Source organism: Lampris incognitus, chromosome 16 (assembly GCF_029633865.1).
Source record: "Lampris incognitus isolate fLamInc1 chromosome 16, fLamInc1.hap2, whole genome shotgun sequence".
Lineage (NCBI taxonomy): Eukaryota > Metazoa > Chordata > Actinopteri > Lampriformes > Lampridae > Lampris > Lampris incognitus.
Genome location: NC_079226.1, coordinates 48,114,409 through 48,127,868, shown reverse-complemented (window position 1 = coordinate 48,127,868; position 13,460 = coordinate 48,114,409). Strand labels below are relative to the sequence as shown.

Sequence of the window (13,460 nt, the reverse complement as noted above, 5' to 3'; positions counted from 1 at the left end):
AACAGTAGCAGAAGGTGGTGCAAAGCCATGTTTTCGTTGTGGAGGCACACACAACCAACAACATTGCAAATTTACCTCTGCTGTATGCCACTATTGCAAAAAAAGGGGGCACATTTCTCGTGTTTGTTTTAAAAAGAGCAGGGATGTCGCATCAGCGGATTCTTCTGACACAGTTCCTCAAGCCGAACAACACACACACACTGTTAGGCAACAAGAAGAGGAATATGACATTTACACCATGGGCAGGCAGCTGTATGCTCACGTAAAAAAGCCATATCAAGCCACTGTGATCCTGAATAACAAAACACATGTAATGGAGGTGGACTCTGGAGCCGCATGCTCCTTGATCAGTGAGGGCAGTTACAACACCTTGTGGCCTGACCAGCCGCCTTTACTGCACAAGGACAGTAGTGTGCTTAGACAATGGTCACAAGCAGAACTACAAGTTAATGGGAAGATTTTTGTGGATGTGCAGTATCAAGGCAATCACAAGACCTTGCCACTGATTATTGTTCGAGGTCAGGGGGCAAGTCTACTGGGCAGGGACTGGTTTGAGGCACTGGGCATTTCTGTAATGGGGGTGCGCCGAGTATGCTTACAATCTGTGGAGTCCATCTTAATGGAATATGCCGAAGTCTTCAAGGACCTCGGGGCTTCACGAACCCCTCCAATTGCTATTGATATTAATACGACAACATCACCCAAGTTTTTTAAAGCACGTTCGGTGCCCTTTGCCCTTCGACCAAAGCTAGATGAGGAGCTTGACAAGCTAGTAGCTCAGGGTATTTTTGAACCCGTGAGACACTCAAGGTGGGCCACACCCATCGTACCAGTAGTTAAAAAGGATGGCAGCTTAAGAATTTGCAGTGACTATCGCTGCACTGTGAATACAGTTGTGAAACCTGATGTATACCCCATTCCTATGGTGGCTGAACTGTTTTCCAGACTGGCAGGGGGGGTGCTTTTCAGTAAATTGGACCTCAAACAAGCTTACCAGCAGCTGGTGCTGGATGACGAGGCTGCAGAGCTTCTCACTATAAACACCCATCGCGGGCTGTTTCGGGCCCACCGCCTGCAGTTTGGAGTATCGACAGCTGTGTCCATATTTCAGCGTTTCATGGATACACTCCTCGCCGGTATACCAGGCGTGCAACCGTACCTGGACGATGTCTTAATAGCGGGAAAGACTGTTGACCAGCACAATGGCCGTCTTCGTGCAGTGCTGGAACGATTCGCAGAAGCAGGATTGCGGCTACAGAAGGAGAAGAGTGTGTTTGCTGCTGACCAAGTTGAATTTTTAGGTTTTCGTGTGGACAAGGATGGCGTGCGGCCGACTATGGAGAAAGTTGAGGCTATTCAGAAGGTGCCTTCACCTTCAAACGGAGCTTCAGTCATTCCTAGTCCTACTCAGTTTTTACAGCTGTTTTTTGCCAAACAAGGCTACCATCTTAGAACCGCTGCAACGCCTCCTGGATCAGTCGGCACCCTGGCAGTGGACTGACGCACATGAAAAAGCTTACACTATTGCAAAACAACTGCTTCAGGCTGATGGAGTGCTCACGCACTATGACAAAACAAAGCCATTAGCCATTGTTTGTGACGCTTCGCCTTATGGCTTGGGGGCGCTGCTCTTCCATATGGAGTCTGATGGCCAGGAGGCTCCCATCGTCTTTGCCTCGAGGACACTATCCTCCACTGAAAGAAATTATGCTCAACTAGATAAGGAGGCCTTGGCGGTCATTTTTGCAGTCAAAAAAATTCACCAGTACCTTGCTGGTCGCCACTTTGTGGTTTTTACTGACCACAAACCTCTTTTGGGCCTGCTACACCACTCAAAGCCCATGCCACCTGTCCTGTCCCCACGCATGCTACGCTGGAGTGTTCTTCTTGGGGCCTACGATTACGAATTGTGCTTCCGCCCTGGCAAACAGCTGGCAAATGCTGATGCCCTCAGTCGCTTACCACTGCCCGCTGGTATGCGTGAGACCCCTCCACCCATGGAGGTGCTCTTACTGGAAATGGCGCCTGAAGCCCCACTGAATGCAAAACACATTGCCGCCCTTACTCGGAAGGATCCAGTTGTCTCGGGTGCTGCGCTGGGTCCTGCATGGCTGGCCAGTGGATACACCTGACAGCCGTTTCAAGCCGTTTTTCACCCGGCGCCATGAACTGTCCGCACACAATGACAGCCTATTATGGGGGAGTCGTGTAGTTATTCCTAACCTGGCGAGGGAGGAGGTACTAGCCATGCTGCATGATGCACACCCAGGCATTGTGCATATGAAGGGCCTGGGGAGGAGTTATGCTTGGTGGCCAGGTATGGATTTAGCAATAGAACAGACAGTAAAATCCTGTGAAACCTGTTAGAGAACTCGTCATGCACCACCAACAGCACAGCTGCACCCTTGGGAGTGAACAACTAAGAAATGGTCCCGGCTACACATTGACTTTGCTGGTCCATTCCAGGGGAAGACATTTCTCATAATTGTGGACTCACACTCTAAGTGGTTAGAGGTTGCCATGGTGAGTTCAACGTCCTCCTCTGCAGCGATCAGCACACTGAGGCTCCCCTTTGCAACTCACGGGTTGCCAGATGTCATTGTTTCTGACAACGGTGCAGCCTTCACGTCGGAAGAATTCAAAGAGTTTGCCAGACGGAATGGCATCAGAGCAGTGACTATGGCCCCTTACCATCCTCGTTCAAATGGCCAAGCAGAACGTATGGTCCAGACAACCAAGGAGGCCCTGTCTAAGATCACTATCGGTGACTGGCAGACACGCCTGGCTAGGTTTCTGCTGTCACAGCATGTGACTCCCAATTCAGCAACAGGAAAGAGCCCTGCTGAGCCTCTCATGAACCGGCGTCTTACCACGGCCTTTGATCGCCTTCATGCTGACTATGAAAATGAGATGCACCTCAAGCAGGAAGTGAGTGCAGAAAAGCTGCAAGGCCCAAACAGATGTTTTAGGCCACAGGACACTGTGTATATGAGGAGCTACACTGGGGGCCCCAAATGGGTCCCTGGTGTGATAGCCGATCCTACTGGCCCAGTTTCATATAGAGTGCAGACTCCTGATGGGCAAATGCATCGACGCCACGTGGATCAGCTGCGTGGTAGAGCGACTGCACGCACGGATGTGGTCGCTGGAGAATCCATTGTTCCTGGTGAGCAGTCACCTGAAGATGGGCTGCTCGAGTCTACCTCGTCGGAAACGCCACGACCAGAGACCAGCGGGTCTGTTGAAGATCCCTCTGGTCCTGTGTCCATTCCTGTGCCCACTACCCCTCTACAGTGTCCGGCAAGAGACCGGCACCCTCCACGCCACTTGGCGGATTTTGTTGACTGGGGGAAAGGGGTGTAATGTATTGGGACTTATGTTAATGTGCATGCTCTCTGGTTAGTCTTTGATGGGGGCTCTCGCGAGACGAGACCAGGAAGTAATGTTAAGTATGAGCCGAACTGGAAGAAACGCAGATGTAGCCTGCTGGCTGAGTATCCTAAATTTGCTAAAGTCTAAGTAAAGAGTTCGTTTACAACCAATGTCTCTCTCGTCTCTAAGTCGAATCTTACAGGTTAACTAGCTTATCTGTTTAAAAACATCATCACTGTAAATTAGGGAATGAACACAAACATTGCGTTTGGTTATGAATTTACAGGAAATAACAGGGAAATGCTTTCTTACCTGATATAGCAGGAGAACAGTTATAACCGTGAAGTTCACTTAGCTAATGTTAGCTAGCTGACCAAACATCCGTCTGACCCTTCAACTGTGTCCATACTTCATTTTTTTGTTCTCCGTCGAAATCCCACAACTTGGATTCAGTCAAAATAAAAATATGGCAAGCAGATGTAAAATAATCCAGGTAAAAAGCCAGGCAATAATCCAGGTAATCCATTAGTGGTCAGATAGTCCACTAGACTAGTGGACCGACTGACGCTAGCGCCGTACCCAACTGACGTAGCGGATCGGTATCCAACTTCGGACGGCGAAGCCCGAAAAAACGCACAATTTCGCGACTTTTTGTCTTGCTACTTAAGTTAGCTATGTTGCCGTTTTCGTTAACAGCTGTCGTGTTTCTGGCATGCTATATTCGCTAGCTTCCAACTGTAGCCTAGCTTTAGCGTCCACCTGCCGGTGTTTTTCTTTAAGTCCCTTCAAACTGAGGACGTGTCCGTACTTTTGACGGCGAAAAACGGCGTCCAACTTCGGTCGCTTCCGACGACATACAGACAGACAGACAGACAGACAGACAGACAGACATACAAAGCGAACGTCGCCCAAAGGTGGATTCTGTGGGATGTGGCAGCTTTTTCGTACCCGAGGTTATAAATGACCGATTTTTGTTCCCAAATATCAACGTATCTGAATTAAATTTAGTATTTCACCAGTTATTTTCAAAAAAGGCGCGCACAGTTGTCATTGGCCAGTTTTCTTGATGACAGCCACATCAACCAATCATGTTCATTCAAGCGTTTCCCATCAACAAGTATACCGATTGCACGTGAACGTGCCACCCACACTTAAGCTGCCTACAACCACCGAAAGACGCGCCATATCTGTCTCCACAGAGAGTTTCACCTACGCTAAGAAGGTAAGAAACAAAGCCAAGTGTATAGTTTATATGATAGTACTGTGTCAACTCGACGCCGTCGTGAACTGTATATTGGAATATAAATGTTTATTGAAGGTGGCTTATAAAGCTAGCTTGCTAGCAATTTAAACTAGCTTAGCCATCAGTGCATGCATCATTTTTGTGACAATTCACATAAGTTAGGCATTTCCAGTGTTGTTGATAGGTAAAATTTAAAAAGATTAAACTCAGTATCGCTGCTTCGTGCGCACCCTATTTTTTCCCTGATAATTCTACATTGTGAACAACAAATTCATCTTAAATTAGTCTAATACAAATCAACCACACAAACGTCGCTGTCCATAAATTCCAGCACAAATAGTGTCCGTTTCAAAAAGGCCACAAACTTCTAAAGTAGACAAACAGCGTCTTAAAGCTGTATCTCGCAGTTTATAGTCTAAGTCTATAGCAGCTTTCATCTGGATCAAACAGTCATAACTTTAACACATAACTGTAATAGTATAGGTACTATGTCTTTGACATCCATATTTGACAGATTGTAGCTGCATAGTCCTTTATTACCTGTTGAAATAACTGAAATTCGCTGCTGACTACAATTAGATCCTGACATGTTATTGGTTGGCAATCAGATCGTTCAATTCTAGGGACTCACTACATTGAAAATCAATCAACATCACTGCATTTCTTGTTGTGCCAAGTTACTTGCTGCATTGCACTAACTTGAATGGACTTGCTGTTTTTTCCCCGCTGGCTATAGGTGCAGTTATTACAGCTACAGTGGGCCACTCTTCAGAGCACGCCTTGCCTACAGGAGCAAGAAAGTTGATTGACTACTGCCTTTCGTATGTCACATCTTACAAACACATGGCCAGCTTGAGACTGTTTGTGAATGTGTGCACAGTGGGTCTGTAGAGGCTTTACTTAAAGAGTCCAGCTTTCTGACTGCAGTTATTACTTGGTTATGTTATTATTTACATAGTTCTTAGGCTTGTTCTAGTCTTTTTGTGCTCTGTGGAGTGTTGTAGAGATTTTCCAACAGTGGACTACAATGGCATATTCTATGCATGGAAATGGCTGAGTGTGTTGCAACAATTAGCCTACCAACAGTGACTATATTAAGAATTCAACTGTTGTGTGATATATCGACCAACTTTACAGACAATAAGAGCCATAATGTTCATGCACTGATGTTCGCAAACCCTGATCAGCACGTCTTCAGCAACGCACGAAAATATTCTCGCTTCACCTGTGGGGACGCTGTTGCGAGACTACCAATTGAAATACATTAGTCGGCGAGTCGTGACCACATCACGTAAATCAGGTCATAATCGTGATGGTATCACGATCTGATAGATTAATTAACGTGATGCCATCACGAAAGTCCATGCGACTGGGTTGCGCGTGGACGATGATGTCATCAGATATGTTTGCAACTCCTTCGATGCCAGCCAGTGCCGTTGCCACTTCAAGTTGGTACTGCTCACTCGCAGACGAGACTCCAAATATGAGCCTTTTGTAGCGGTATGTTCCATTGTGCACGGCGAATGTTGTTATGGTTCTTAACTCTGGTGTGAGCTCCATTTGATGGTAGCCCCATTTTAGATCGAGTTTACTAAACACAACTGAACCGTTCATGTCATGTAACAGTTAATCTACTGTCGGGATTGGATATCTTCCCCGGATGATAGCCCTGTTTGCTATTCTCATATGTAGGCATAGTCTGATGTCAGTATCTTTTGCTTTGGGAACTACAACGACTGGGTTTACCCACGGTGTTGGGCCCTCAACCTTTTCGATAATGTCCATGCTTAGCAGCTCCTCTATCTTCTTGTCGACTGCCTCCCTCAGATGGAACGGTACTCGTCTTAGTGGTTGTGCTGCGGGTTCCACGTCGTTGTCGATGTGCAGACTGATCTGTTTGGTATTGAACTTACCAACCCCTGTGAAGAGCTTTGGGTACTTCCTCTTTACCTCTGCCCTGATATCAAGTCACCGCTGCTACATCTACACCCACTTTTAGCACACCTAGCTCCATAGCTGTCTCTCTCCCTAGTAGTGGTATTCCCTGACCCGCTACTACTGTGAACTCTGCTTGGGTTTCCCTTTTCCCTATCTTCACCTCACATGTGAACACTCCCTTCACTGGCAGTGGTTCCTTTGACGAGTATGTATACAGCTTTTTGTCTGAAGTGGAGGACTGACACTTAATTTTTTCTCTTTTTAGTTTCCCATGTGTTTTCATCTACTATATTGGTCGTAGCCCCAGAGTCAATTAACATTACTAGGTCTACACCACCCACATTAAATGTTGATCTATCAATATCGCTACTGTCACGTACTACAAATGCATAATCTTTATCCTGTTGCTCTTCCTTTTCTGAGTCTACGTATTTCACTGACTGTTTGCCACCTTTAGATTTGCACATTTTCGCTTAGTGGTCTTAACCACCGCACTTCCTGCAGGTTTGCCCGCGTGCTGGACATGTTTCATCTTTTGCAAAGTGGTCTCCGTGCCCACAATGATAGCACACTTTCTCTTTCCCGTTTCCTTCCCCTTCACGTTTTCGGCTCTTCTTGGCCCATTTCCCTTTGGATACCTGGTTCACAGTCTCAGTTGCCTTTGCGTCCGTGTTACTCACTCTCATTGCTGCCATCTGTTGTTCTACTCTTTCACACTGCGCAGCAATCTCTAGCGCTCTGGCTGAAGTCAGTCCCGAACCCTCCTCAAGCAGTTTTCTCCGCACATATTCTGATGTGCATTTACTCAGCACCGCAGAGACAGGTTTTGGGTTCGGACCATTTTGATGGTGGACTCAGCTGCAGTTAAACGTTCAAAGTTGTCACTGGTTACAGACTCCACAGAGGCAAGGCGATTTCAGACTCTCAAAGCCAAACCCAATTCTATGGTCTCCAGAGCTAGCTAGTTGGTGCTAGTCTCATCTAGACAACCAGAGGGGTCTTCATGTGTGGGAGGATTGGCTGGGCCAGGAGCAGACCACCCTCACCTCTTCTCTCACCCAGAAGCTGACCGGGACACCATGGAGACCACCCTCACACAGACACAGCTCCTACAGCCGCGTTATGTGGCGGGTTGCTCTTCGTTCTGTCCAGCCGGGAGGTTGTTTTCCGGTGGAGCATACCCCGGGCCCCTGGACCCGGTACCACGGGAGTGGGGGTGTTACCCAGCTCGTCTGGAGGAGGGGAGGAGCAGGTGGTGACAATATCTGGAGGGAAAAACTTTCAGAGATAAACTGCACAACACGGAAAACACTGTCATTCTAGGATTCTGAAGATTCGTAGTCAACTTGATTCAGTGTTCTTCAGATACTTCCGCTATGATCCAAGTTTGTATCCGTTTGTTTCTTATGAAGTAAAAAATCAAAGAAAACTGTACAGAAGAAGGCTCACAACCATTCTAAATTTCAATTCCTCACTCCCACTACCCCTCTTTTTACACAAGAACAGAACACATTGTGTCAACCCATTTAACCATGAAGGAGAAGAGAAAAAAAATGAAAGTATGATATGATCAGTTTGTATGTTAGTTGTTAGTAAACCAAAAACAATTTCATGCAGTCAAATGAATCGGACTTTCATTTCATCCAAGCTGTTTACAAATGTTCCGAAGTCTGTAATGCTGTACTTATCTGAAATAAATTGTCTTTAAAACTAAAACAGACGAGGGATGATAACGATAGTTATTGTCTCAGATCCTGAATGTTCAAATAAACCTAAATGAATAAAACCATAAGGTATCTTGTAAATCATTGAAACAATGAGCTGTTTGAAGACAAAAAAGAAATGCCCACCACCTTAACCAAATGAAACAACAAGAAGCCCCTTTCAAGACCCCAAAAAGAGGGGGGTGGGGTTTCAAAGAAAACTACTACTACTACTACTACTTTCGGCTGCTCCCGTTAGGGGTCGCCACAGCGGATCATCCGTTTCCATTTCTTCCTGTCTTCTGCGTCTTCCTCTGTCACACCAGCCACCTGCATGTCTTCCCTCACCACATCCATAAACCTCCTCTTTGGCCTTCCTCTTCTCCTCTTCCCTGGCAGCTCCATATTCAGCATCCTTCTCCCAATATACTCAGCATCTCTCCTCCACACATGTCCAAGCCATCTCAATCTTGCCTCTCTTGCTTTGTCTCCAAACCGTCCAACCTGAGCGGTCCCTCTAATATAATCGTTCCTAATCCTGTCCTTCTTCGTTACTCGCAGTGAAAATCTTAGCATCTTCAACTCTGCCACCTCCAGCTCCGCCTCCTGTCTTTTCGTCAGTGCCAATGTCTCCAAACCATATAACATAGCTGGTCTCACAACCATCTTGTAAACTTTCCCTTTAACTCTTGCTGGTACCCTTCTGTCGCAAATCACTCCTGACACTCTTCTCCACCCACTCCAACCTGCCTGCACTCTCTTTTTCACCTCTCTACTGCACTCCCCGTTACTTTGGACAGTTGACCCCAAGTATTTAAACTCAGATGTCTTTGTCACCTCCACTCCTTGCATCCTGACCATTCCACTGTCCTCTCTCTCATTCACGCATAGGTATTCCGTCTTGCTCCTACTGACTTTCATTCCTCTTCTCTCCAGTGCATACCTCCACCTCTCCAGGCTCTCCTCAACCTGCACCCTACTCTCACTACAGATCACAATGTCATCCGCGAACATCATCGTCCATGGAGACTCCTGCCTGATCTTGTCCGTCAACCTGTCCATCACCATTGCAAACAAGAAAGGGCTAAGAGCCGATCCTTGATGTAATCCCACCTCCACCTTGAACCCATCCGTCATTCCAACCGCACACCTCACCATTGTCACACTTCCCTCATACGTATCCTGCACCACTCCTACATACTTCTCTGCAACTCCTGACTTCCTCATACAATACCACACCTCCTCTCTCGGTACTCTGTCATAAGCTTTCTCTAAATCTACAAGGGGGGTTTCAAAGAAAAGAAATGCTAAATTAACAATACAAAGAAATTGATGTAATCAGTTAAAACCAAATAAATCAAACCAAAAATTAGTCTTATGAGGAGGTTTACACTCATGGTAAAAAATAACATAAACATAGCCATAGCATAGACCTTTAAAACGCAGGACTCAGTAGGTTTCATTCATATTCAAATAAAATGTAATTGTCCTCCTCACAAGAAATTGTCAAAGAAATGAATACCCTCTTTAAAAAAAAACAACATCATAAAATTCACACCTTAGTGTTGAAAAACAAAACAAGTTCAATTTAACACAGAGGAAAGTCAACATAAAAACAAATAAACCAATGGGTGTCTTCTAATGGAAAGAAAAACAACAACAGCTTAAAACAACATAACTGTGGTTTACACTGTCCCTGTTACTCTCAAGGCAACCCCCCCCCATCCATCCCCCCAAGGTGTGAAGTGGGTAGGCAGTTGGTTCCCACCAGTTATTCTTTAAAAAAAACAGAAAGAAAAACAGAATAGGTAAAATTAAAAAATATTGCAACTGTGGCGTTGGACATAACAGAGTTCTGCTTAACAGTTCAGAAAATGAAATAGGGACAGGAAATCCTTCGGTTTAGGGGACTCCTAAAAGAAGTGAGGACAGGATCAATTTAAAGTGAAAAATACACCACGAAAACTTTTCAATGCAACAAAAACAAAAACCAAATGGATATATCACATTTTATGAGGTACCTCAAAAAGAAAAGAAATAGGTTTCTTGAAAGGATTTAAATAATTAATGTTTCAGGTTGGTGACTTTCTAAAGCCAGTTGTTTGTCACACAAGAACAAAATCCGGGTTGGGTCTGATAAGGATGCTAAACGAGGTGGTCTCTGAAGACTCCTCTCACACCCCAATTGTCAGGAAAAACAAAGGTTTGGAAAAGCCAAAACCAAACTTCCCCCAGCTTTTATATCCCCATTTAAGCCACTCTCAAGGACTTGCAACTTCTAAACAACACAAAATGGCCAGACGGACACACACCACAAAACAAACTATGAACACACACACAGACAAGTCATGTCAAACACAGAAGCCCGTCAGGGTCAGTCAAGGCGCAGTTTGGTCCCAATGGTTTCGTGTCATAGTCCTCTGTAGCTTTTTTCTTTCCCTCCTTTCACACTCTTTCTTTTCCGAGTATTCAACATTATTCTGACCAGTACATCTATTTGTTCCCGTAGGGACTTCCACCGGGGCTTCTCTTCACCCTTTTCACCCGGATTCAATCCCATTTTGAAAAACATGTCTCCCCTTCCTTTTCTCTTCTCTATCTCGTGCATGTGTTCACTAAGCTGTGCGAGTCTGTGCTCTAGTTCTGTCTGGGTGACAGGGGCTTCTTCTGCGTTGTCTGGGGCGATGCTTACACCTATGACCCCGCTTTTAACAGTCATTAGAGGGGCCTGTATATCTTGTCCCCTAGTTTGCCCCCCCCCCTTTTTCAGCTTCTTCCTTCTCTAACTTTGGTTGCTTTATCCTGCTCTTTTCTGCTTTTCTGCTTTGTTTCTGGCTTAGTTGGTTTCGGCGTTTTCGGCGTAGTCTGTAACATTTCAAAAAACCAGACGGCCATGGTGGCCTGTCTGTCTGCCTCTCGTTCTGCTTTTCCTATCTGTGATTTCTTTGTTAGACATCCCGTCTGTCCAACTTTTTCTCCCGCTTTAGCCGCTTTAACGCGGGCTTGTGTCTGATATTGTTCTAGCTGTTGTGCGCTGGGTGGTGGATCAGTCCACGCCCCTAGCAGGCCTTCTTCCTGCATTTCATGTGCCCAAATCACTAATTAATTTTTCTTTGCCAGTTTCTTTCTTTCTCCGGGCAGAGTCCTGTATGCTCTTAACATTAGGGCTTTGTGCAGCACCCTGCCTAATGTGTAATGGGGTAGTTTTTGCCAGCCATCTATCACTGCTTTAATTTTATCAGACATTTTCAAGACACACTTTGTTCACATACACTGACGCGCCAACCAAGTGGACTCTAGGTCCGGGGGAGGGCGGGGAACCCAGCCACGGAAAAGGTTGGGGCCCTGTCGGGTCACCCAATGTCAACCGCTGGTTCTTTGATCACCTCGAGTGAGAACGATACAGCAGGCTTCTACCCACACGGGGCGGCTGTACCTTCACTTCAACTCTCGCTCAGGTATCACTCCCCGAGTGTCCCCTTTTACTCTGGAGGTGCTATACAGTGTTCTAGGTCCCTGACCTTATCTCTTGTCCCTTATATTCTGGTAGGCCCTCCCCATTTGACAAGCAAACACACTGGTTTCGGAGCCTGGTGTGTGTGTGTGTGTTTTTTTTTTCAAACTTCCACACAGCCAAAAAAGTCTCGTAAACCAGGAAACCACCCCACAGTTTGTGAAAAACAACAAATCTTTCCCTGTGTCCTTATTCTTTCTCTTATTTAATCCTTCCTAAATTTGCGACAACTCTCCGTTTTTACAGGGAAGAAAAAGACGGTCCCAGACTCGTTCTTTTGATTACATCTTATTTTGTCCAAATGATTTTTCTGTACAAGTAAGTTTTTCCTTGTGTTAATTTATCCAATTCATTCAACCATATGCCCCCCCCTCCCTCAGTTATCGGGGGCATCTTATCCACTAGGGCTTGTAAGTCACCCAAATTCCATGGTTTATATCGGCTCCCCTGACCCCTATGCGACTGCACGAGTGGACACTGCAATCGGGACCTAGCCCGCGTCTGTGGAGGGGGCCCTGCCCCCCCCTCTCTCTTTCCCTTGGGATAACAACAACTCTGCTTCTCTCATTGCTTCAGCGGCGGAGGTTAGTAAAGCCCCCGCCACACACTCCTCTCTCTCTCTACTTCCCTCTGTGACATCAACCCACATGTCTGTCTCTTTTTCTCTGCCTTTACTCCCTTTTCCTTACAAATTTTTTCCTGCTTCCACAAATACCTTCCCAACAGAACCTCTTCCTCCGCCTTTCTCTCTCCCAATATACACTGCTAAAAAAAATAAAGGGAACACATAAGCAATGCAATGTAGCTCCAAGTCAATCACACTTTTGAGATATCAACCTGTCCAGTTAGGAAGCAACACTGATTTGTGAATCAATTTCACCTGTTGGTAAATTGTCTAATTTCCACCTGGTGGAAATTAGACAATTTGCAAGACATCCCCTATAAAAGGAATGGATTTGCAGGTGGTGGCCACAGACCATTTGCCTGTCCTCATCTTTTCTGGCCGATCTTTGGTTAGTTTTTCATTTTGCTAGTGCCCTCACCACTAGAGGTGGCATGAGGCGGTATCTGCAACCTACATAAGTTGCTCAGGTAGTGCAGCTCATCCAGGATGGCACATCAATGCGTGCTGTGGCAAGAAGATTTGATGTGTCTCCCAGCACAGTGTCCAGAGCATGGAGGAGGTACCAGGAGACAGGCCAGTACACCAGGAGACGTGGAGGGGGCCGCAGGAGGACAACAACCCCGCAGCAGGACCGCTATCTGGTCCTTTGTGCAAGGAGGAACAGGAGGAGCACTGCCGGAGCCCTACAAAACGACCTTCAACAGGCCACTAATGTGCAGGTTTCTGCTCAAACAGTGAGAAACAGAATGCATGAGGATGGTATGAGGGCCCGACGTCCACAAATGGGGCCTGTGCTCACAGCCCAACACCGTGCAGCCCGATTGACCTTTGCCAGAGAACATCTTGGTTGGCAGATTCGCCATTGGCGCCCTGTGCTCTTCACAGATGAGAGCAGGTTCACACTGAACACATGTGACAGACGTGAGAGAGTCTGGAGACGCTGTGGAGAACATTCTGCTGCCTGCAACATCCTCCAGCATGACCGGTTTGGCGGTGGGTCAGTGATGGTCTGGGGAGGCATATCCTTGGAGGGCCGCACAGACCTCTACGTGCTAGCCAGAGGTA

The 13,460-nt window shown here is 46.3% G+C and overlaps 1 pseudogene; it reads left to right on the top strand.

The window, feature by feature from the left end:
- Positions 1-619: 619 nt before the first annotated feature.
- LOC130126112 (uncharacterized protein K02A2.6-like) lies at positions 620-3,102 on the top strand (annotated as a pseudogene).
- Positions 3,103-13,460: the final 10,358 nt, after the last annotated feature.